Genomic DNA, 23333 nt, shown 5'->3' on the forward strand with positions numbered 1-23333 from the left:
ATAAAGAGGCGTAAAGCACATCATATTCCATAGCAACAGAAGAACTGAATGATACTGGCCACCCAATTGAGGATGGGTTCCTTGTTGAGTCTGGGTCCTCTTAAGGTTTCTTCCTACTGACATCTCAGGGAGTTTTTCCTTGCCACCGTCGACGTCAGCTTGCCCGTCAGGTACAAACTAATCATTTTGATTCAGACATATTTTCTCACATTTCATACACATTTCTTTTCCTGTAAAGCTGCTTTGCGACAATGGCTGTTGTTAAAAGCGCTATAGAAATAAAATTGAATGAAATGAGCTAATGCTAACGCTATCACCCACGAACGGCACCAAATCCAGGAGGAGTCACATATTTGCTATTTTGTGAAGTTAAAATTTTATATAACAAATTAGGAGCTGTGTTCTAATAAATTTCGTATTACAAAACGCATTTTCCAATGGGAAAAAATGAAAATGCAGATAATCTGTTCCAGCCACCTCAAAATATTAGTTAGATTACCAATTTTCAACACTGGAATCAGATTTCTGCATATAAAAACAATCAAAATGAAGTAAAAAATGAAATTAATAGACATTAAACCTTACTTAACGTTAATTTATTATTCCTTTTGTCACCAGCTGCTTTAAAATCGAAACTGAAAGTGTCCCCCTTCTCTTCTTGCTAATGTCCTTTATAACATTCTTGGGACCCATGGTGTTGTGTCTTCACTACATCTTGCACAAAATGGCAAAAAAACAAAAGAAAACAAAAAAAAATGTAATCTTGTTTCACTTGGATGCAAAAAAGCTTTGAACGGCTTCCAGACGTACGCATAACATACCTGGGTTTCGGTGGTTCGGCTCGGTTCATTCGCTGGAATGCCAAAAATTCTAAGTATGCTGAGGGAAATTTCTTTCAAAATTTCAGGTTTTATGGTGAAGGTTTAGGAGGTGGTTTGTGCGTAATTCCGAGGTACCGCTGTATACCATGGGTCTCGTCAGCCAGACTTAGGTTCTCATCCTGACAAATGGATGTCCTGCGACTGAAGTAACTCACAAAGACGCACTATTTTGACCATTAATATGTAATGTAGCTCTTTATTAGGATCATTTTTTAAAATTTGTTTATGAATACAGACTACACCCCGATCTGGTGCGAAGATTTCTTGCCTCTTGCACAGACACACACCATATGTTCACGTCAAGCATCAGCTGCTGTACTTGCAGTGTGAGGATTTGTTTCTTATTTGGTGCTAGTTCTTTAAAATGAGCTTGACGCATTGATGTGTTATGTGCTATGGCGTTTCTTGAAGGCTGTAAATGAACCGGCGAAGTGAAGGAACCTGGGCAATTTATTTCCATCGATTCAAGCCACAGTGGAGAAGCAGAGCTACTGTACCACAGGCCAATATGGCAAGAGGAATCACTGAGCAGCGCTTAGAAAGTGTTGAAAATCTGTTAACAAGCTACGCTTGGCTGACGGCTACACTTCAGTGCCCAACAAAAACATCATGTTAATTCCGAGATTATTCACTCTTTACTCACTTACTTATGGTCTATACCGCTTTATTCTGTATACAGGGTTGTGGGGGGCCTGGAGCCTGTCTCTGGAGACTTGGGGCACGAGGCGGGCTACACCCTGGATGAGGAGCCGATCCATTGCAGGGCACACACACCCACATAGACACACACTTACATGCTCATTTACATACTACGGGCAATTTAGGAATGCCAAAGTAGCCTTACCGGCATGTCTTTGGACTGTGGGAGGAAACCGGAGCACCCGGAGGAAACCCACCAAGCAAGGGGAGAACATGCAAACTCCCTGCACAACAGACCCCGAGGTGGGAATCGAACCCAAGCAACAGTGCGAACCACTACACCCTCGTACTGCCCATTCTAAGATTCCTTTTTTTAATTTTACAAAAAAAACAAACAATGAAAACAACATTTAAACAGGTCCTGTTGATGAAGGAGAACGTTTCCCACACTGTGAAACCGTGGACTGATGTAATGACGGGCTGTCACACAGACAGGGCCTCTCTGACTGCCGGAAAGAGAGGAAGCGCAGGAAATTCTCCACATTCCTGACAGGAAGAGATAATAAGCTTCCGACCAACAGTGCGGGAAAAATAGCCATCAGGAACGCAGCAGGGCTTCTGAGGCAGGAGTTCACACACAGCGTGCTCACTGAGGGATGCGTGTATCCCAACAGAGACGGAGAGAAATGCTAGGTGGTGCTAAAGGTGTGGGGGAAAAGCAAAGGCGCTGCTGCAGTTTAAATAATTCAGATGGAAACACCGCTGGTCCTGTGTAAACACCCGCAGAGCTTAATGCTAAGAAGGTCATCTACTTCATCAGAGCCGAGGCTGCACAGTAAACGCTCGCAAATCAGTTCTCCGTGTTTAGATAAGCCTGTTACGAACACCAGGAAGTGTAAAGGATAAAAACGACTTAAACTTCCTAAAAAAAAAAAGAAAATTCTTCTTCTTAAATGAACAGAGACCGTTTCACACCCTAAAGGCGTAATTGCTTTTGAATAACCGCATTGCTTCACTCTAACACTTCTGGCACTATATATTAGACAAACACCGAGACTCCTTCAGCGTATGATGTAAAGTGGAAGACATCGCCGAGTTGAGCCAGCTGTCTTTCATTTCAAGTCTCTTGTTTATCGTTTTCATGCTCGTATATATATATTTCCCTATATCAGGATGTCGAGTAAGCACATGTCTGAAGCCAGTTTATCAGCCAAAGCCCTCTGGAGATAACACTTCTGGCTTTAATAGCATGCAGCCTGACATTAATCGAGAACACAGAGACATTTTCTTGTCTCAACAGAGCTTCACAAACAAGGCAGCCGGGGCGTTTCACACGCTCGCAATAACATCTGAGGGGAGACCAGGCGAGACGCAAACCTATAATTCAACATTCCAGCTTCGCCGCTGCGTGAGGATTCACTTAAATAACAGCGTCGAGAGTGAAGAGAAGGCGAACGGGTTTCAGGCACTGCACTTGGGTGCAATTTTATTAGGTATTTATTAGATTTTAAAATCAAAGTTCTTTGGAACAATTGTGACACACTGACATGAAAATTTATGGCCTCAATATATTAATAATAATAATAACATGTAGTAATATTATCATTATTATTGTTATTACTATACAATAATATAGGGCTCAAAATGGCATCTTAGGGTCCGAAGGGATTTTTTTTTTTGTCATCTGGGGGGTTTTGGGGGCCTTAACATGAAGATCAGCACACAGGCTGAAATCTGCTGCCATTACGCCCCCTAAGCGTGGCACCGGGCTTTTACAGGAGATTTTGCTGCGTAGCTCATACACACTTACACATATAAATGCGAAACGTGGTACACATTTAGATCTCATGGAATTGGCTCTGCTAGACAAAAGGTCAGTTAAGCACACTCGATGGAATTTGATATATGATCGGCACCAAACCAATCTTAAATTGTTTCGCTGTGGTGATGCATTAAACTTGTGCTGAAAATTAGCTTGCAAAAGTCCTTGCAACACTTATTGTTGAAGAGCCGGCTTGTTCTTCTAAGGATTTTTTCTTTAGTCATTTTTTGGGCTTTTTAGGGTTTTTATCATGCTTAAAATGTCATGAAAATCAACATACAGTTGGGTCTGCTGCCATTAGGACGCATGAGCGGCTGGGCGTGGCACAGGGCCTTCACACAAGATTTTGCTGCGTAGCACATTGTAACAGGTTCGACCCTTTGTTGCACGGGCAGCACCATGAAGCACGAACATGAGGCGAGGTCTTACGGGGAAAAAGGGTAATTTATTTAGGGAAAATGGGGAAGGAAAGGGTTAAAGGAGGGAGGATGAAAAGAAACAGAAGGAAGGAATGTGCACGTGCAGGTCTGGTGAGCAGTGCATCGCTGGCATGCTGGCACAGGCTGGTGAGCGGTGGGCACGGGCAGAGTGGCAGTGTTGGCCTGCGTGGACAGCTGCTCCTGCCTCAGTCCCCTCCCAGCTCTCCCTGTGGGCGTGGCCTCAGACGGGAGTCCTCTCTGACGTCCTGCGGCTGGGAACAGGGGCTGTGACGTGTGACCTCCTTGCGGCTCGTTGTGAGAGTTGAAGAGCCGCGGCTATCCTTGTTGCGGAGATCAAAGGTGAAACCGCCTCTTTGAAGTCCCTAGGGCTTGTTCCATCATTGTTTCTTTGCAACTATATTTTTAATTTGGATTTTTACTATTGGTTTATTATTTGTATTTAAAAATCTAATGATAATTAAAAATTATAAATGCTTATTTCTTCATAATTAATAAAGGTTTTAAGAGTTCTCAATATATTTTTTTATTTAGTTGTTGTTGCTCTTTGCTACATATATAACCTTAACCTATAAACAATTGCCTGACATAACTTCATGCATCTATACAACAACTGTAAAATACCACTGTAAAAAACTTTTTAAAAAAAAGTCATTCCAGGTCTATAGAGTGTAAGAGCGCCCCGTTTTTCTATTTAAAGCAGCAGTTCGACAGTCTCAGCCAGGTTCTAAGAAGTGTGTATCAGGATCATGACGTTACATAACAATCTTAGCATTGTTTTGGTTGCTTCATACATACAGTATCTGACTCAAAGAGGATTGGAGGATTGGATGCATCCAAACACAGCATCAGATGCATCGAGGCTGAAAACATGAGTGAGGAATTAAACACACTGTGAGCTCACTGGATAGAAAGAGCATGGTATCTTTCCTCTGTTAGTCCTGTGTGGAGATCTTGGTGGCTCGAGGCCACACAACCACATCTCCGGAGTGTGGCAGGATAAAAGACGTGCATGGTGCGATTAAGTGCGAAGAGCTCAGCCAAAAACAATGTGAGAGATCCGACTAGCAAGGCTTGTTACGTAACACAGCAGCAACCGCGGCCCACGTTGTTTGGAAGTGAGGAGGTTTGCAGAGAGATGTGTGTGTGTGTTTGTGTGTGTGTGAGAGAGAAAGAGAGAGAGAGAGAGAGGATGAACACATAATAGAAAGGGACTAGCAGAAGATCCAGCGCACACTAAGAAGTAAATGTCACACACAATTAGCCGTGCTCAGGGCTCCCTTTCACATTAGCATGTGTGGAACCCAGGGAATAACCTCCTGAGGCAAAAACAATCTAGATACTACGGCATCTTAACAAGTAAGAAGACGCTGTTGATTAAGAAATGAAAAATACATTCCTCACTGCCAACAATTTATTTAGCTATTGTTTATAAGTTTTGTCTAATTGTGTGACATCACCGCACAGCAGTGAGTTTTTAACTGCTGTATTAAGTCAACGCAGTCAACGTTTAAAATTAAACAACATTAAGTTGTTGGATGATTTAGACGAACAACGGCTAACCAAGCCGATATGATCTCAAGGGTCTCAAGGATGCAAAAATGCAATGGAATTTATAATATCTCGAATGGGTCGGTCGTGGTGAGGCCTTAAACTTATGGAGATTTTTCCCCCTGTAAATGCATGTGCATGTCTTTCTGGAGTACCCGGGTTGGACACCAGATGCGCAGGTGCTTGAGCCTGATCATTACTGATTTGCAAGTACGCAAGGTAATTTCTATCAAGGTTTTTTTACAGGTGAACTCAGGGGCGTAGTGATGTGCTTGTTCCATGCAATGGAAAGTCTTGAATAGATGCTGGATAATTATTACTACAGGTTAGGACCGGGAGCCTATCCAAAGAGGTATAGGGCACGTGGCAGGGTACACCCTGGACAGGGTGCCAATCCATTGCATCCTCTATAGGCAATTTTGGAACGCCAATATAATCTACTTTCTCTTGGAGAAAACCGGAGTACCCGGAGGAAACCCATCAGGAACTGGAAGAACATGCAAATTCCATGCAGACAGAGACGGGAATCGAGCCTGGCCGGGAATGAAACCCGGACCCTGGAGGTCCAATGCGCTGAAACTATCGAGTCTCCCATTGAACAGAGTCACAACTTGGCTCTTAACAGCATTATACTTTAACAACTTTAAAACTAGTGCTGTCAATCGATTAAAAAATGTAATCTAGGTAATCACTTTACCTAGTCTGTGATCGCACAATGAATCACTATTTAAAATACTTCGATTTATCTGTATTATAAATGTGCAATGTTGGAATTAATAAACGTAAACTGGTAAGTTATGCAGTTTTATAATGTCTCAAACATTACCATTTAACAAACGCTAAATTGGACTTTGGGGCTCGAACACGGATGATCAGATCCAAAATCCAGCAACCGAGAGCCTTAGCCGCCTGAGCCGCCACTCCCACGCATTATGTTTAGTGTATTCTTGTAAAAATAGTTCCCCATGAAGAAAGCTCAAGCACATAACTTTGGTTTTATAGAAACTTTTATCTAGAAGCTTTTTATAATAAAACTTCTTGTTCAGCACCCCTGGTGATGTCTCCTCAGTCATCGTATTATCCACGCTAAACATGCCGTTATCACGCGCAGCTCAGTAGCCATGCTGCGATTACAGAAAGCCTTTAGGGTCAAACTTGGTAATATGATTAATTTGCATAAAAAAATAGTAATGCGTGAAAATGTATAGATTGATGACAATATTGGCTGTAATAATTAACCTTCTGTAGTACATTATTGTACTTAAACTTCTTCTATACGTATACAGTACGTGTAACTGTCCATAAAGGACTGTTTGAAAAATAACCCCATTGTGCCTGTCTCTAGATTGCACACATATCCTAATATTATTTAAATGTATACTTTGGACAATGCGAAGCCGTACAATATATAATGTGTGTATTGCATGTACAAAAAATTTATTCCAGCCTTGTATTGGTTACGTATGACATTTACAAAAGGATTACAACTTGACTTATATTTAAATGCAATAAGTCTAAAAGGTTGGAATCAGCAGCTATAGCCAGAAGGAAAATATTGATTCAAATGTCTGACAGTAGTGCAGTGTTTAAGTGGTTTTTAAAAAATAAGCACTGTCACATACAGGCTCCAAGCAATAAAAAAAATGCTGATATATTTCTAGGTTTAATATTGTGGCTTTAACATACAGTATTATATTAGCAGTTCTATATACAGATGTTTTGCCTTATGTTAATCTTTATTATATAAAGTCAGACTAGAGATTTAGATTTTTAGATTAAAAAATATTATTAGAAGCTGCTTACACTTAGAGAGTAATTTATCACAATCCAGACTGTATAATATACCGCAATATACTGTACAGTATACTATATGCTTCCTCAAGTTCCCCGAAAATAAAGGGTGCATCTGTGTGTGCTTCACGGCCCAGCATACCCCAAGATTCTCTGCGTGCCAGGGTAGAGAGCGGAAAAGATTATGGCAGAGGCCGGACTCGAGTATATTCAAAATAATTCATATTATAGTAATTAAAATAAATATTTAGATAAAAAAAAAAAAAGATTTAAAAAGACAAAAAAAAAACCACAAGGGCATTTATGTGAAATCTGCTCCAGGAGAAACAGGTATCGTTAAAAATAAGTGTTACACGACATTAACCGGTGGCACCTCGGCTCCGTAGAGCGGAGCCTCTCATTTCGGTTTGGCCTTCATGGTCTACGCAGTCAGCAGAGACCACGTAATCTCCGTCCCCCAGAATGAAACACACTCAACCACAGAAACTGTGGAACGAGGGAGGGACAAGATGAGTGCAGAAAGCGAGGAAGAAAGTGTCAATAAAAAGGACAGATTAGCTCGGCAGTGTGGCAGTTTTTCACGCTCTGACCGAGATCAGAGCACAGATGTGTGTAAATTGTGTAGGAGCCCGGCCAAAACCGGGAATACACAGGACGGATTTTACAGTTCACTTGTAACATTGCATTTACCGTTTAAGAGTTAAAGAGTTTATATTTCTAACATTCATCGCATCTTCATCATGCAATTATATTTATCTATATTTATGCATTTATATTCCAGTTGATTTTACTTGCTTTCCTATTTCTCCTTCATGGTGGGTTCTTTGGGCTCCGACAGTCCAAAGACACGCAGGTTAGGCTAATTGGCGTTCCCAAATTGCCCGTAGTGTATGAATGAGCGTGTAAGTGTGAGTATATGTGTAAGTGTGTGTGTATATGTGTGTGCCCGGTGATGGATTGGCCCCCACGTCCAGGGTGTACCCCGCCTTGTGCCCTAAATCTCCTGGTTAAGAAAAACTAGATAAAGCATTTCATTCTTAATAACACTCAATTTAATTTGATAGCAATATCCACTTCGGGAAGATTTTCCCGCGAATACGGGAACCACTCCGGTTCAAATCCCTCCACACCTTCATGATAGGGATGCACTTACAGTAGAAACGCCTCTGCAAACACCTTGTCTAGAGTTGTATAGCTGCAGGCTGATAAATTACAAAGTACTAATGTCAAATGGCACACATGGTGTTACTATGTGAAAAGAGAGTGTTATTGAGACAGTGCTTTTACACCAGATGGTCTGCCAATACAATCACGGTGTGATAACAAATCCCACTTTTTGTTGTTATTTCCATTGCCAAGTGATCCAGACTGTACCTGTGTGGACATGTGCTGGTACAGGCTCCGGATCGAGCAGGCTAAAGTAGTTACTGATGATAAATAAAGTAATAGATATCAGGGGTGTTCAAGTCAGGACCAGGTCTTTTGATTGTGTAAAATAACAGAACACAGTTATGAGAGTAAAAATCTCTCTATGGTTTCCCCTGCTACACTAAGGCACTTATCCCAGTGTTCCACTAGTGCCTTGAACACCATCAAGGTAGAAAGTTTTCTCAGTATGCTGGAGCCATGATCAGACTGTCTGCTTCACGTCTGAAACGCCGGCCTCCCAGGAATTCCTTTAATGGCCCAAACATGTTAAAATGGTGCAAGTGGTGCTGGTGATCGATTGTGTGTATAGCTTCCACAAAGTTGGCGACAAGGTATCTCCCAGTTTTCAATGATCAGGCGTTACACTTCTGACTGCTCATGGGAACGACTGCAGTGAAAAAACTTCAGATCAAATGTTTTTCTGCGGCTAAGATTCTCATCACTGTACTGCGCTTGAAGTCTTCTGTAAATGTCAATCGGTTTTATATCTTCATTCACCAGAAATGTCATCACAAATCCCGGTTTGACTTGAACTCCGCTTGTATTAGCTGACAATCTGCCTCCATCCAGCAACCCGAAGACCTGCTTTCATCCCTACTGTTATGTAATGTGACACAGACACATGTACTCAACCTGAATACGGATAGCTCTGGATTCATCTCTGTGACTGTACTGTGCCGTGCCAAGAAAACTAATTTGAGACACTCCGAGAGCCATGAAGGTCAGATCTGAGAAGATGAGAGGAATATTGTTTACTATCAGCTGTAGCTCAAGTGGTATGGAAATGATCTAACTGCATTGTATGCATCAATGTGACTGTCACATTTACAGAGTGTCTGATGAAATAATTTTCCATATTGTGCTTGCATAAACACTATATCACTCACATAATAGACATGCCACCTAAAAATTACAATTACTCCGTTATTTAATGCAACACAGACATGTACTTATCAAGTCCTGGATTTCTAATAATAAATGGAATGTGTTACAAGATATAGTGCACTAAATGAGCAACAGAAATGAAGGCGTAAAAGCACTTGACATTTATTAAAGACTTCAAGCACAGTGTGGTGATGAGAGTCTTAGCCGCAGTAAAACATTTGAATGGTGCAAAAGTTTTAAAGAAGTCCATATGTTTATGAATGACAATTCCAGCTGAGATGGCTCGGAGCCCACTGCAGTCATTCCTGGGAACATTCAGAGAGTGGAACGTCTGATTCTCGAAAATGTCACCAACTTGCAGAAGGGATGCGTTACTCTTAAGACACACAACTTGAACGAACAGGAACTTGGCTGGCCACATCCCCGTACAGTCCTGACCTCGCTCCAAGAAAATTCCACATGTTTGGGCCATTAACAGAATTCCTGGAAGGCCAGCGTTTCAGCCGTGAAGTAGGCAGTCTGATCATAAAAAACGTTCTACTTTCATAATATCCAAGCACTAGTGAAACGCTCGGATAAGAGAATTAGAGTAGTAGGGGATTAAATATAAAGAAATAAAGGATTTTTTTTTTTACTGTTTTTTGTACAATCAAGTCCAGGTTTGACTTGAACACCCTCATGTACATTATGTATCGTACATTCCCAATTCTTGGATAATAATGTAGCTTGGATTTTGAACAGATGAAGCAGTGGGTTTGACTCTGAACCATTCTCCAGTAACATGCACACACACTTTTTGTCCCATTTAGGGACTCTCCCTAGAGACACACTCACCATTAAATGAACTTCATCCTAAACTCTAAAGACGACGCCTATGTCCCCATGGAATAGGCCATTTTTAAAAATGTGCTACAAGACAAAAATACAGTTATTCAGTCATACTTGGGAAAAATACCACAGCAATCTAATGTCTAATTTGATTCGTTGGAAGGTGTTGATTAATAACGTTAAAGGTATAGCTACTATTTAAAAGTATGAAGTTCATATAACACCACATAACCCCGACTTGTGTTTTCATTACGGAGATTTGTAAAAAAAAAAAAAAAAAACAAGACCTGAATTACTAAACATACTTCATGATACATAAAGACGAACCAGTCTTTATGACTAAATAACAAGTCTGTTCGAATTAGAAGTTGGTTCTTCAAGGGTTCCCCCAGATAGTTATGAGCTCTACAGCCCAAATTCTTAAAGGAAATCCATTTGTTTTAAGCTTCACAAAGAGTTTCCACACAGGGACAAATGGAAGAAAGTGTGAAGAGTGTAGTCAAGACCTGGTACTACAAAACATCTTGAATTATTTAAAATTCTTCACAGACAAAACACAGAATTATGGACTCGAATTATGATGAAGTCTCATCTGTAAGGGCGTCCTCTGTTTGGATCTCCATGGAGAGAACCTCGCTACATCATGTCTCAGTCAGCCTCCAGCCTCGCGCACACCAGCAGGGTTATTGATCTGTTTTGACAACCTCCTGTTTGCCGGCCGCTCAATTAATCCTCAGTTGGTGGGAAGAGCGTTTGTTCTTGCTGAGCGCTGCCATTAAATACAAGTTAAGAACTGTATGGTGGGGAATTAAACACAGGGAGAGGGGAACTGAAGCCGGAATCCTTGAGGCACAGCCGTAATGACGCGCAATCTTGTCCAATAGGATGGATGATGGACAGCTGTCCTACAGCGCTGGATGCCTGTAATAGAGCACTCAGTCACTACATCCTTTTATCTTTTCCTTGCAGAAACGCTTCAGGTTTATCAAATTGTAATTACATCTCCTTTGAATATTTCCTCAGATTTCTGATCCGGGCTCTGAGTGGATCATTGCAAAATGTGTTTCTTCTAAGCATTTCCTTCGTTCAGTTGTTCAGGATTGGTGCTTGGGGTCACTCTCTGGCTGAACGGTGGAATTCGCCTTCATCTTTAACTGTCTTAGTGTGACCTGCAGGTTTGTGCCTAAATAGATTGTTATTCTCCGCTTTTGACTAGACTTGACTAGGATCTTGACTACAGTGCCAGTAGTCAAGATCCTAGTCAATGCTGCCACCATCATGCTTCACCATACGTATGGTATTGTTTAGGGGGAAGAGGCTTTCTTGTTCATGCACCAAATATATCTTTTAGAATTAGGACTTAAAAGGTCTACCTTGGTTTCATCAGACCATAACATGGTTTAAAGTGATGAGGGCAGGCTTAGATGTGGGTTTTTTTTTTGAGAAAAAGACTTTTGTCTAGCCACCACACTCTGCAGCAAAGACAGGTGAAGAATATGAAAGAGTGTTGCCTGATGATTGCCTCATAATCCTGCGGCTTCTTATTTAACAGCTCGAGCACTTATTTAACGGTGGATATATGATCATTTTTATTTGAACACGAGTTTAAATGTGCTTGGTTCATTCCAAACAGTCAAATGCCCCCTTATAAAAGGCTGTGAACATTTGTCCCACCAGGTTGTTGTTGTTTTGTTTTTGCCTTCTTTGCCCTAAACAATTTTTTTTGCCACATTAAATTTGTTTCTAGGTCACATTAAAGGTGTGAAAAGACATATTCGATATACAGAAATGTCATTTTTTACGTGGGATGTTCAAGTCAAACCGGGACTTGTGAAAACTTTAAGCACAGTATGGTGATGACACTTCAAGCCGCAGGAAAACATTTGAGTGGTGCAAACGTTTTAAAAAGGCTGTATGTACGTAGGCCCCCGGATGTCTGTGACTGATAACTTGCATGTGCACAATTATTTACGTTCATACAATAAAGCAGGCAGTCCGATCATGCCTCTGGTGTACTGAGAAAACTTTCTACCTTTATGGTATCCAAGCACTAGTGAAATGCTGGAATAAGCACAGTCAAAAGTCCTGGTTTGACTTGAACACCCCTTATAAATAAAAAAAAAAAACTTAAGAGGGTTGTGTAAAAAATATTTAATTCACTGTCTAACTCAGACAGTGTGGGAAAATAAATGACAAAATTATATTTCGGTAGTGCAGGATGTGATATGATTTGCAAAACAAAAAGATTGGGGGGGTTAATTTCCGGACGGAAAAGCACCTTCAAATGATGGGAATTGCCTCAGGTACCTATGTAATTAAGAATGAGATGAAATGAGAGATTACTGACGGTGGCATGACGGAGGGTTTATTAGGGGGTGGAATTGTCCGTTAAAAGGAAGACTGCTCTTTCTTTATATTTTTGAGTCATTACATAATTTGTGTAGGCGGTCGTTATGTATGAAGAAGTTTGCGTGTTGTTTAAGCAGCGTCTCCAGTGTGTTTGTCGGGGGGGGGAATGGGTGCATTTAACGGAACTAGGTCTTTTGCATGTTCCTAGATGCATCCTGACAGGTTTATGTTTTTTCTATATTCTCGTCCTTGATAAGCACTCATACAGTACACTACAAGTGCAGCGGATGTAACCTGCTTTAAAAGTGTAATTAAGGCTGCATTATTTATTCTGCATCACAGCAAACGGACAGTTGAGTACAAACATTTGCAGCTGTATGGCCCTAAATGCCTACACACACCTACACACATTTACAAACACCTAGACGAGGGTGTTTTTTTGGAGCGACTACGTACTGTATCATTACTTTTGCTCAGAGCGCGCACAGAAAGAGACTGTGCAGTCTATTCGGCCCTGGCTGATTGGACCCAAACATGAAGTGCTGCGTTTTTCACTAGGACTAATCAGTGAGTACCTGAAACTCTACACACCCACTGCGTTCTCTGTTAATTGACTTCTTTACGCTCGCTCTACAAGTGTCATTCTCTCAATCCCAGCCTCCTGGACGTGTTGGACGCATCGTCAAAAAATAATTGGCTTAAACTTTAAACACTCCAGAGGCTAAAGGACACTGTTTAGATTTTTAGCTTGTTTAGTTTATTTCTGAAGTGTTTCAGAGTCTCACGGACATCCTACGAGCTAGACAGGTCCACTGGAGGGGGCGTGGCTAATGTGCCTGTCAGTCATACAGAATACAGTACAGCCTTTCTGCCTGCTAGTTGTCAGGAGGGAGGAAGGGAGGGAGGGAGGGAGGGAAAAAGACTATTTATCTGTCAGTCACACTGGAGGAGGTGTGGTCTTTGTGCCTTTAGGATACATTAAGAGAGGCGTGGCTTATGTGCCCGTCTGCTGTACTTATGAAAGTGTAGCCAATGTCTTTATAAACTGTAATAATCCTGAAATTAATAGAGAAACCAGGTGCTAAAATATAAAGTAAAATACATATATTAATATTTCTTTTTATGCCACATGTACACATGTATGTGTGGTCTCTGTGGTTGTCAGTCAGAGTAAAGGAGGTGTGGCCTCTTTGGCTGTCAATCAGAGTAAAGAAGGTGTGGCCTCTGTGGTTGCCAGGAAGAGTAAAGGCTGTCTGGCGTCTGTCAGTCAGAGGAGAGGGGGTGTGGCCTCAGTGAGTGTCAGTCAGAGGAGAGGGGGTGTGGCCTGAGTGAGTGTCAGTCAGAGGAGAGGGGGTGTGGCCTGAGTGAGTGTCAGTCAGAGAAGAGGGGGTGTGGCCTCAGTGAGTATCAGTCAGAGGAGAGGGGGTGTGGCCTCAGTGAGTGTCAGTCAGAGGAGAGGGGGTGTGGCCTCAGTGAGTGTCAGTCAGAGGAGAGGGGGTGTGGCCTCAGTGAGTGTCAGTCAGAAGTGAGGGGGTGTGGCCTCAGTGAGTGTCAGTCAGAGGAGAGGGGGTGTGGCCTCAGTGAGTGTCAGTCAGAGGAGAGGGGGTGTGGCCTCAGTGAGTGTCAGTCAGAGGAGAGGGGGTGTGGCCTCAGTGCATTAGGCATGCTGCAGGGAGGCATGAGGACTGCTGATGTGGCTAGGGCGATAAATCGCCATGTCCGCACTGTGAGACGCCTAGGACAGCGCTACAGGGAGACAGGAAGGACAGCTGATCATCCTCGCAGTGGAAGACCACGTGTAACAACACCTGCACAGGATCATAACATCCGAATATCACACCTGCGTGATAGGTACAGGATGGCCACAACAACTGCCCGAGTCACACCAGGAACACACAATCCCTCCATCAGTGCTCAGACTGTCCGTAATAGGCAGTCCATGAGGAGGAGATGCACTGCAGTACTTCAAGCAGCTGGTGGCCACACCAGATACTGACTGGTACTTTTGATTTTGAGCCTCCCTTCATTCAGGGACACATTGGGAAACATTTTTAGTTTATGTCTTATGGTGTTGACTTTTTTAGTGTTCATGCCTAGATTGACAGTATTAGCCCATCTTAGTACAATCAATGGAAGTAAACGCTACAGATGCTACAGCCATACCAAGACAGGTCAGTAAGTGGCAATAATAGTACTCCAAAGTACACAGGAATTGATTAACTAAAGGACATGAAAAAGACACACATTCATTTTTCTTTAATAAATTTAATTGCAAAATATGCACAATTCAACTGAAAAACCATAGTAAATAAATATATTGTAAAAGAGAGTGTGGAATTAACAAAAGGGCATTTCACCCTCCCTTTATTTCTTCCTTTCTGAACATAGTTTTTGGTCCAAAACATGCAAATGGTGACCACTGAACTGAAAAACCAAAATAAATAACCGTAAAAGACAGTGTGGAAGACATGTCTCCCTCCAACGGACCAGTACATTAAGAATTTTATCCATACTTTTGTCCGTGGCCTCGTGACTGAAAACATGCCATTCTTAAGCTTCTCAGACAGACGTTTTTTAACCTCTGGCGAGATGCCGTGTGTAAGAAGATAACTTGCGTGCTGCCTGGAGACAGACAGATGCGCCAGGGCGGGTCTATCCTCCGCTAGTTTCTTACATAAAGTGACGAGTGGGTGGGCGATAGTAAACGACAGGTCAAGCTCATGAAGGAGCACGAGCGAATGTTTAAATCAGTCACACGATCGGTCATTGAGGGTGGAATATCTGCCGTGGCTGTTGCCCCTGGCAAACGTGAGGTGTGTTGCAGTGCTCTGACTGTTGCTTTATGAACAGGGTCCTATTCGTGCCGTGACAGCACTTTTTTCCCGCTAGTTCCATACATCAGTTTCCTTGCGCACACAGTGCAATAGCATGCTCCTGGGCGCCGCAGCTTTTGACACCAGCTTCCAAAGGGCTGTCCGTCACTACCCACATCCTCAATCCAAGCCCAACGCCATTTATTCTTTATGCCTTTATCGATATCTTTAATGTCTTCCCCTGGCTTTATAAACATAGCCATGACTTACCAGTATGAGAGACACAATTGTACAGTATGGGAGCTTAAAACACCTTCGCGCATGGAGCATTGCCTTAACCTGTATCAATCTATTTGACAAAGACACAAGTGAGTGTCAGTCAGAGTAAAGAAAGTGTATCTCTTAATAGGATCGTTTCCAATTAATCACATTTCCCACCAATGTAGAACAATGAGAGGTTGCGTGACATGTGCAAAGTAGTATTTATCAAATTGTTTACATAAATATCACACGTTCTCATACTAAAGTCAAATGTGAGTAAATTAACTCCCTACTCCTTCTTTTGAGTCTTGTTAAAGACTCGTAAATATGAATCGTTCATGAACGACCCATCACTACTGTATACTCTAGACCTCAGTCTCACAGGCGTAACAAGCAAACTCTTTTTACTATTCTGTGTCACACTGTGTCACATTATAACAACTGAATCATATATGATGAATCAGTCACGGTAATAAACAGAATGGTTAAAAATGAATGTACAATCACTCGAGCGGTATCTACACTGTAAGACATCAATCAGACATCTGTGTCCACAACAGCTTAATTCCCAGCGTACCCTGGCAGCTTCACAGCACACCGAACCGACGGCTGCCTTTCTCAATGAAGACGGATGATTTCGCCAGCTCAACAAAGATGCTCAGAAACAAATCAGTCAGTGATCCAATTTGGTTAACATCTGGTGAGAAGCAGTGGATGCAGAAAATGTTTGAATAGCAAGAGAAAAATAGAGAGCAGAAAGATAAAATAGGCTAAAATGGGACTAGAGGGGGAACAAACGCCTACCACTCCCTATTGGTTTATTTAAAAAAAATTAATTATGCATTAGAAAAATCAGAAGAGACTCTTTTGGGGAAAATCTATACTGTAACATGAATGAGTCCAGGCAGCTGGAATTACCAATAAAGAGAGATTTCTTTTGTAAAATCTGATTTAGTCGGATGAATCATGCAGGAGTCTAGCAGGCGGTCATGACTCATGAGTCCACTGAGTTGGGATAAACTTTCCAGCTCAGCCCCGTAGTAATCTGGTTAGAGTAAACGGCTCATCCCGTGATACCAGAACGATTAAAAGATATTAGCACGACGTCGTCCAGTTTGTGTGTAACGCGATACAAAGCAAGCTATAATGCACTGAGTAAACAACACTGTACTGTTCTGACTGAGTAATCTGATTGGATGAGAAGCATTCCATGAGTGATGATACTGGACGGTAACAGAACTGGCCCCTTTAGCTACATGTATCATTCCACATCACAAGTGCTCTACAATCGTCAGTCTCAGCAGGGGGTCTCGGTGAGGTCTGTACAGTCTGCCATACTGACCAGAGAGCAACGGCCTGCCAAAACGCTCGTTAAAAACCATTGATACATTTTAGAAGGAAAACACATCAGATAACACTGTCGTTCTAAACACTTTGTCTAATTAATAATTGCGTGTAAGTCGGTCCAAATTGCCTCCATGTTGTTTTATTTATGCAAGAGAACTAATTCGCTTCTAACACTGTCTCTGTGTGAGGCCTAATCAAGGGCACTACTTGGTGTGTGGAACAAAGGATTGTACACAATAACACACTCCCTTTTTCATGTTAAGTGGTTTTTTTTTTTTAGTGGTTGGTTAGTATTTACATTTAGTCCAAGCAGATGCAATGTGTGCTGAATGTGTCAGTTTTTTTTTTTTATTATTATTATTGTTTTTATTTTTTAATTTTTTATTGTTTTTTGTTTTTTTTTGCATGTTGGCTTCCAAAAGGTGAAAAAGATGCTGTGAATTTATCTTTTTCAAAGATTGGGGGCTGTTGGGGCAAGCAAGAAACAAATATAGTGCGAAGAATGTTTTGTAATTCCACTCACTGGTCACTTTAATAGGAACACCTTATAGATTTCTTCCAATTAATCAAAGAATTTCCAGAGAATGGTGTGAAAAACTAAAAACATCGACATCATTCCCTGCTATTGACCGTGTTTAAGCATATAGTTTATCTTCCCCAAAAGGGCAGGTCAGTAGATATATTACTGGCAATTTGTCCGTAATGTGTCCTATTAAATATTATTTAATATCCTCGAACAAATAATCCAGCAATTAGCCAGTAAATAAAGCAGAACCAAACCATTCGACAATGTTGCACAGGAAGACCGGGAAATAATCAAGATATTAACAGTGTGTATCCATTTCCCTGATCTCATCTTGTCCTCCACACAGATCCATATTTATCACCTGTGCTATCCCTGGAGTGTTTGTTCGCAAACCCTGAGCGATGACTTCCTGATGTTCACCTCATTAAACCCCATCCATAATGCAAGCACAGAAAATCTATAAACACTCACAGAGGGAGGTGTTTAAATACCCGGCTCGTATCTCGTAGTCATGCCGGTGTTCCAGAGGAAACTGATACGGCTCTGGAAATAGCCTTGTGCAGTTCTGAAATTTTTAGGGATTGAAAAGCCAAAAAAAGGGTTCGAGAGGATTATGATCGTCATGGTGGAAGATCCAGTGCATCAGATTTCATATACCGTAGTAAGATCAAGAAGTGTGTCCCAGATGGAAGCAGGGTCACCTTATTAGACCATGTTTCAGAGGACATGGTGTTTAAATCAAATCATACTTAAACAGTGGTTCTTGCACTTAGATTAAGAATTTAGACAAAAATTTCCAATTCACAAACTGGTATATATTTACTGTATTGATGTTGGGCCACTTCTGCTCTACTCTTAAAAGCATCACAGGATTCTGATTACTGTAAGACTTCAGTACTGGTGGACAAGTACAAGTACAGACAGGTTTAAAATTAAATAAAAAACATCAACCGTTTTCCAAATTTCTGAAAACAAGTTAGTGTGTCCTCGGAAGTAGTGCAGTCCACTGCTGAAAATGATGAAAAAAAAAACTTTTTTTTTTTTTTTAGTATTTTTCAAAAGTTTGTATTAGCCAGGGTTAGCCAATTAGATTTCCCCCAATGTGACTTCATATACAAAAATCCCTTCATCCGACATGTTGCTTAGCTCTGCTGTTCTCTGGGAGAGGGGCGTGGCCCAGCAGAAGCTTGTTTACATACTGTAGACACTGAAATGGTGTGTTCAGAAGAGGAGTTCCAAAAATTGGACCATATAAAGGGTTTTGCAAATGCACTTGGCAATACTGTTCTTGCATGAACTGTTCCAGAACAGCTGATCTTCACTGACCTTCATGTCTTAAAATAACAACTGACTGTTGTTTTTGTTGTTGTTGCTACTTATTTACCTAATCCCATGTTACTCCATAGTTTTTTTAATATGATTATTATAGCAAAAATCTTGAGCATGTGAAACATGTATTGTTCTCTGATGAGTCTACCTTCACTGTCTTTCCACATCCAGGAGAGTTACGGTGTGGAGAAGCCCCCAAAGAAGCGTACCACCCAGACTGTTGCATGCCCAGAGTGAAGCATGGGGGTGGGGATCAGTGATGGTTTGGGCTGCAATATCATGGCATTCCATAGGCCCAATACTTGGGCTAGATGGGCGCCAAGGATTACCGAACCATTCTGGAGAAACATGTGCACCCAATGGTTTAATCATCGTATCCTGGAGGCGGTGCCGTGTATCAGGATGATTTTGCACCAATACACACAGCAAGACTGGTGACAGAGTGGTTTGATGAACATGAAAGTGAAGTTAAACATCTCCCATGGCCTGCACAGTCACCAGATCTAATTTTTTTACTTCTTCTCATTTTTGTGAAGCTGCTTTGAGACAATGACCATTGTTAAAAGCGCTATATAAATAAAATTCAGTTGAATTGAATTAAAAAGATCAAAATATTATTGAGCCACTTTGGGGTGTTTTGGAGGAGCGAGTCAGGAAACTTTTTCCTCCACCAGCATCACGTAGTGACCTGGCCACTATTCTGTAAGAAGAATGGCTCGAAATGTCTCTGGCCGCTGCGCAGGACTTGTATCTGTCATTGCCAAGACGAATTGATGCTGTATTGGCCGGAAAAGGAGGCCCTACACCATACTAATGAATTATTGTGGTCTAAAAAACCTGGTCCAGGCATTTCAGTTACATCGTCCAACCCATGTCTCTAAAAGGTCATATACTTCACTTGAAACACATTAGTTTGAGTGAATTATTATACGTGTGAGACATTTATATGTACGCTACAAACACCATTCTTGCCAATGGTTACAAAAGGTGTACACTTAAGGGTAGCACCGCAGAAACAAGCAAAGGCAAAGTTAACTGCATTGTAAAGTTTACTACTTAAATATAACTTGGTAAATCAACGTTTAAAGCCTATTAAAGTTTGATTATCACAGGTTTAATTAGACGTTTACTAATCACTGACTGTACCTTTAAATGGCAAGTGCTGATGCAAGCGATATATCTCGTTCTAGAACGGCACTGAATTGCTCGACAGGATCGTCAAAGACTGTTCGTTTCCATCAACAATCTCATTAAAAATTTTGGCAGGCAATTATTACAACTGATACTATATATAACCCGGGAGGCCCCTTCACTCCGATTAATTAGGGCAGCTGTATTCAGCTCGGTCTCATCGTGTTTGTGTGTGTGTGTGTGTGTGTGTGTGTTTGTGTTTGTCCAGTACACAGCAACTGCAACATGATCCCGCATGAGTATTGATTCAAGATCTGCAGTTCAAGGACGAAAGTCGAGCGGAGGCTTGGTTTCTATTGTGAGATAGTGTGCTATATAAAAAAATTGATGAATTTTGATGAAACAAACATTTTTCATTGCACAAGTGAGTAGAAACATAATGGTATGTCCAATTGGTTTTAGTGTACCAAAACAAGAAATGACAGGCAACAACAATGGTGTTTCTTTCTCTCTTTCTTTCTCTATCTCTCTCTCATGGTGATGAGACCCACACAAACACACACAGAGGAGGAATGAGCTCCGCTTTGTCACATGGCGCCTGTGTTCATGCTTGGGGAATCCTCTAATCCGCCTTTTTGTTCAACCACTGGACACACACTGAGACTCAGAGGTCAGTTCATGTTCCCAGGCTCCCCTGTCCTCTGCTACACGCTCATGCCATGTGCGCTGCCATCTGTCTGAACTCCTTAAAGCAAAGGAATCTCTTTCTAATGAAATCGTCCCACGTCTTTGCTTTGCTCACCATAGAACATGCGTACTACTGTATAATGTAAAAGAGAAAAGAAAGACAAAATGGAAACAAAAGTAAAGTTAAACTTCGATATGTAAATCTTCTTGTTTACTACCACTCTACTTTCCTACACCTAAAGCTTCTAATTTGGCACTGGTGTCTTATTAGTTAGGCTTGTGAGTTTAAATCCCAGGACTGCCACAGAACCAAAGTTAAATCACTGATTAAGACACCAGAATCTACACCGTATGAGATCACAAGAAAATCTTAACTGAAGTCCATAACAGACTGCACCAAGTTTTATAACATGCTTGCATGACAATATGATGATGATCCACTAAAGATAGCCCTGTGATTATAGACTACAACTGCGTACCCGATCAATTAGCATGATTCGAGTCTGAGCACAAAACATGCTGCCGTAAACACAGGCATTTTGAATACATTTTAACGAATAAAAAGCAAACTCAAACTGAATTGAGTCGTGACCAGAGTGTCTTTACATCCCTTATTAAAAGAGATGTAAAGCTGCTTAGAACACTCAATCTATGCTCTATGTAGAACCCAAGAAATAAAGGGTTGAGTTTTAAAAAAGGCTCCAAGTTGAAAACTTTAAGGACCAACAGGAACATTTTTCTGGTTTAGAGTGCAGCCTAGAGACTAAACGATGCTAAATATTGAACTATGAATGTCCTTGTGTGTCTATAATACATACAGTTTATTATTTGGTTAATATTATAATTATTATTACTACATAATACTGTGTAAGGCTGTGGGAGGGCTGGAGCCTAACGTTATTATTATTATCATCATTATTAGCACTATTATACATATTATTATTATTATTATTATTATTATTATTATTAACCTATTATTATCATCATTATATTTTTTATTTTAAATGCTGTTGCACAAAGCGGGGACACCCTGGATGGGGTATCAACCTATCTCAGGGCACAGGCATACACACACTCACATATCCAATCATTCATGATGAGCGGTTCGAAAACATGAATCAAAATGTCTTTGGACTGTAGGAGGAAACTGGAGTACCTGGAGTAACATGCCTTCTCCACACACACACACACACACACAAAGGCCTATTATCATGACTGTTATTAATAATAATAATAATAATAATAATAATAATAATAATATGAAAAAGAAGAAGAAGAATATGGATGGTGGTAATAATAATAATAATAATAATAATAATACACCTTCGTAGCTGCTGTATCCTGGTCAGGCTCATTGTAAATAGCCTATTCTGGGACCATTGGGAATAAAGCAAGAATATACCATGGATGCGACACCAATCCATCACAGAGTATCACACAACACACACACACACACATATATACAGCCCCCAGTCATACATATCTAAGGTCAAGTTACAGAAGCCTTGTTAGTCCAGATGGATCAAAGGAACCAAAGGAGAAACCAGACAGTAGCCAAGAGCTTAGGATTAAACCTATATACCTGCTGTGACACCATGCCTCCTATTATTATTATTATTATTATTATTTATTTATTATGATGGCTATTTATTACATTTTTAATTGTAGTTTTGTTATGATTATACTACTACTAATAATAATTATTATTATCATTATTATGTTATTATTGTTGTTTTTGTTGTTATAAATACTATTAGTAGTAAGTTATTATTAGTAGTATCGGTTTTGTTGTTTTGTTATTGTTGCTATGATTATTACTACTAGTAGTTTTTAATGATTAACTAGTATTAAAGCAAGTATTACTAAGTATTATTATTATTATTATTATTATTCAAAACAACAACAGCATCTGAAATAAAAAAAAATATTGAGCTTAATAATAATAATGATGCTGATATTTAATTGTATAATAATAGTTTAGAATAATAAAAACAACAATAATAAAAATACTTAATAAAAAATATAATAATAATAATAATAATAATAATAACAGTTTCATTTCAATAATAATATTAAAAACAACACCAACAATACAAATAATAATTACTATTATTATTGCTATTCTTATTGTTATTATAACAGTTTCATACCAAACATGGACAAAATACAAAATCTCTTTCCATTCAATTAAGAAATCAACAATGAATTCCCTTTATCTGCTCTATAATGAGAGAAATGTTAAATCAATGATGTGATGAATCCTGAGAGAATTTGCTGGAACTTACCGTAGAGCTAATAATCACACTCCCCTGCTCATCTACTGACCTTATTAATGAAATAAAATAACAGTAATAATATCGCTCCGGTGTGTGTGTGTGTGTGTGTGTGTGTGATTAGTGTATAATGTATAGTGTTTAGTGTATAAGGAGCTGCTGCTGTTCTCCATTATATAAGTGTGAAAGTCGCGCGCGCTCATCAACGCTCCTCTCCTGCTTCACGTGCATAGATTAGGGTGCATGTTTATCGCGCGCGCTGCGCTCATGACTGATGTGATGCAACAGTGTAACATCTCCTGTAAGGAACAAAACCCCTTCCTCAACAGCTCCATCCGCCGTGTGTGCGCGTGTG

At 40.5% G+C, this 23333-nt stretch overlaps 1 protein-coding gene across 2 annotated transcripts in view; it reads right to left on the reverse strand.

Moving 5' to 3' along the window:
* The window catches only part of ctdspla (CTD (carboxy-terminal domain, RNA polymerase II, polypeptide A) small phosphatase-like a), a 46281-nt gene that overhangs the window by 22715 nt on the left and 233 nt on the right, over positions 1-23333 (reverse strand). The gene's annotated exons all lie outside the window — the stretch shown is intronic.

The sequence above is a fragment of the Clarias gariepinus genome, chromosome 26 (assembly GCF_024256425.1).
Source record: "Clarias gariepinus isolate MV-2021 ecotype Netherlands chromosome 26, CGAR_prim_01v2, whole genome shotgun sequence".
Taxonomy (NCBI): Eukaryota; Metazoa; Chordata; class Actinopteri; order Siluriformes; family Clariidae; genus Clarias; species Clarias gariepinus.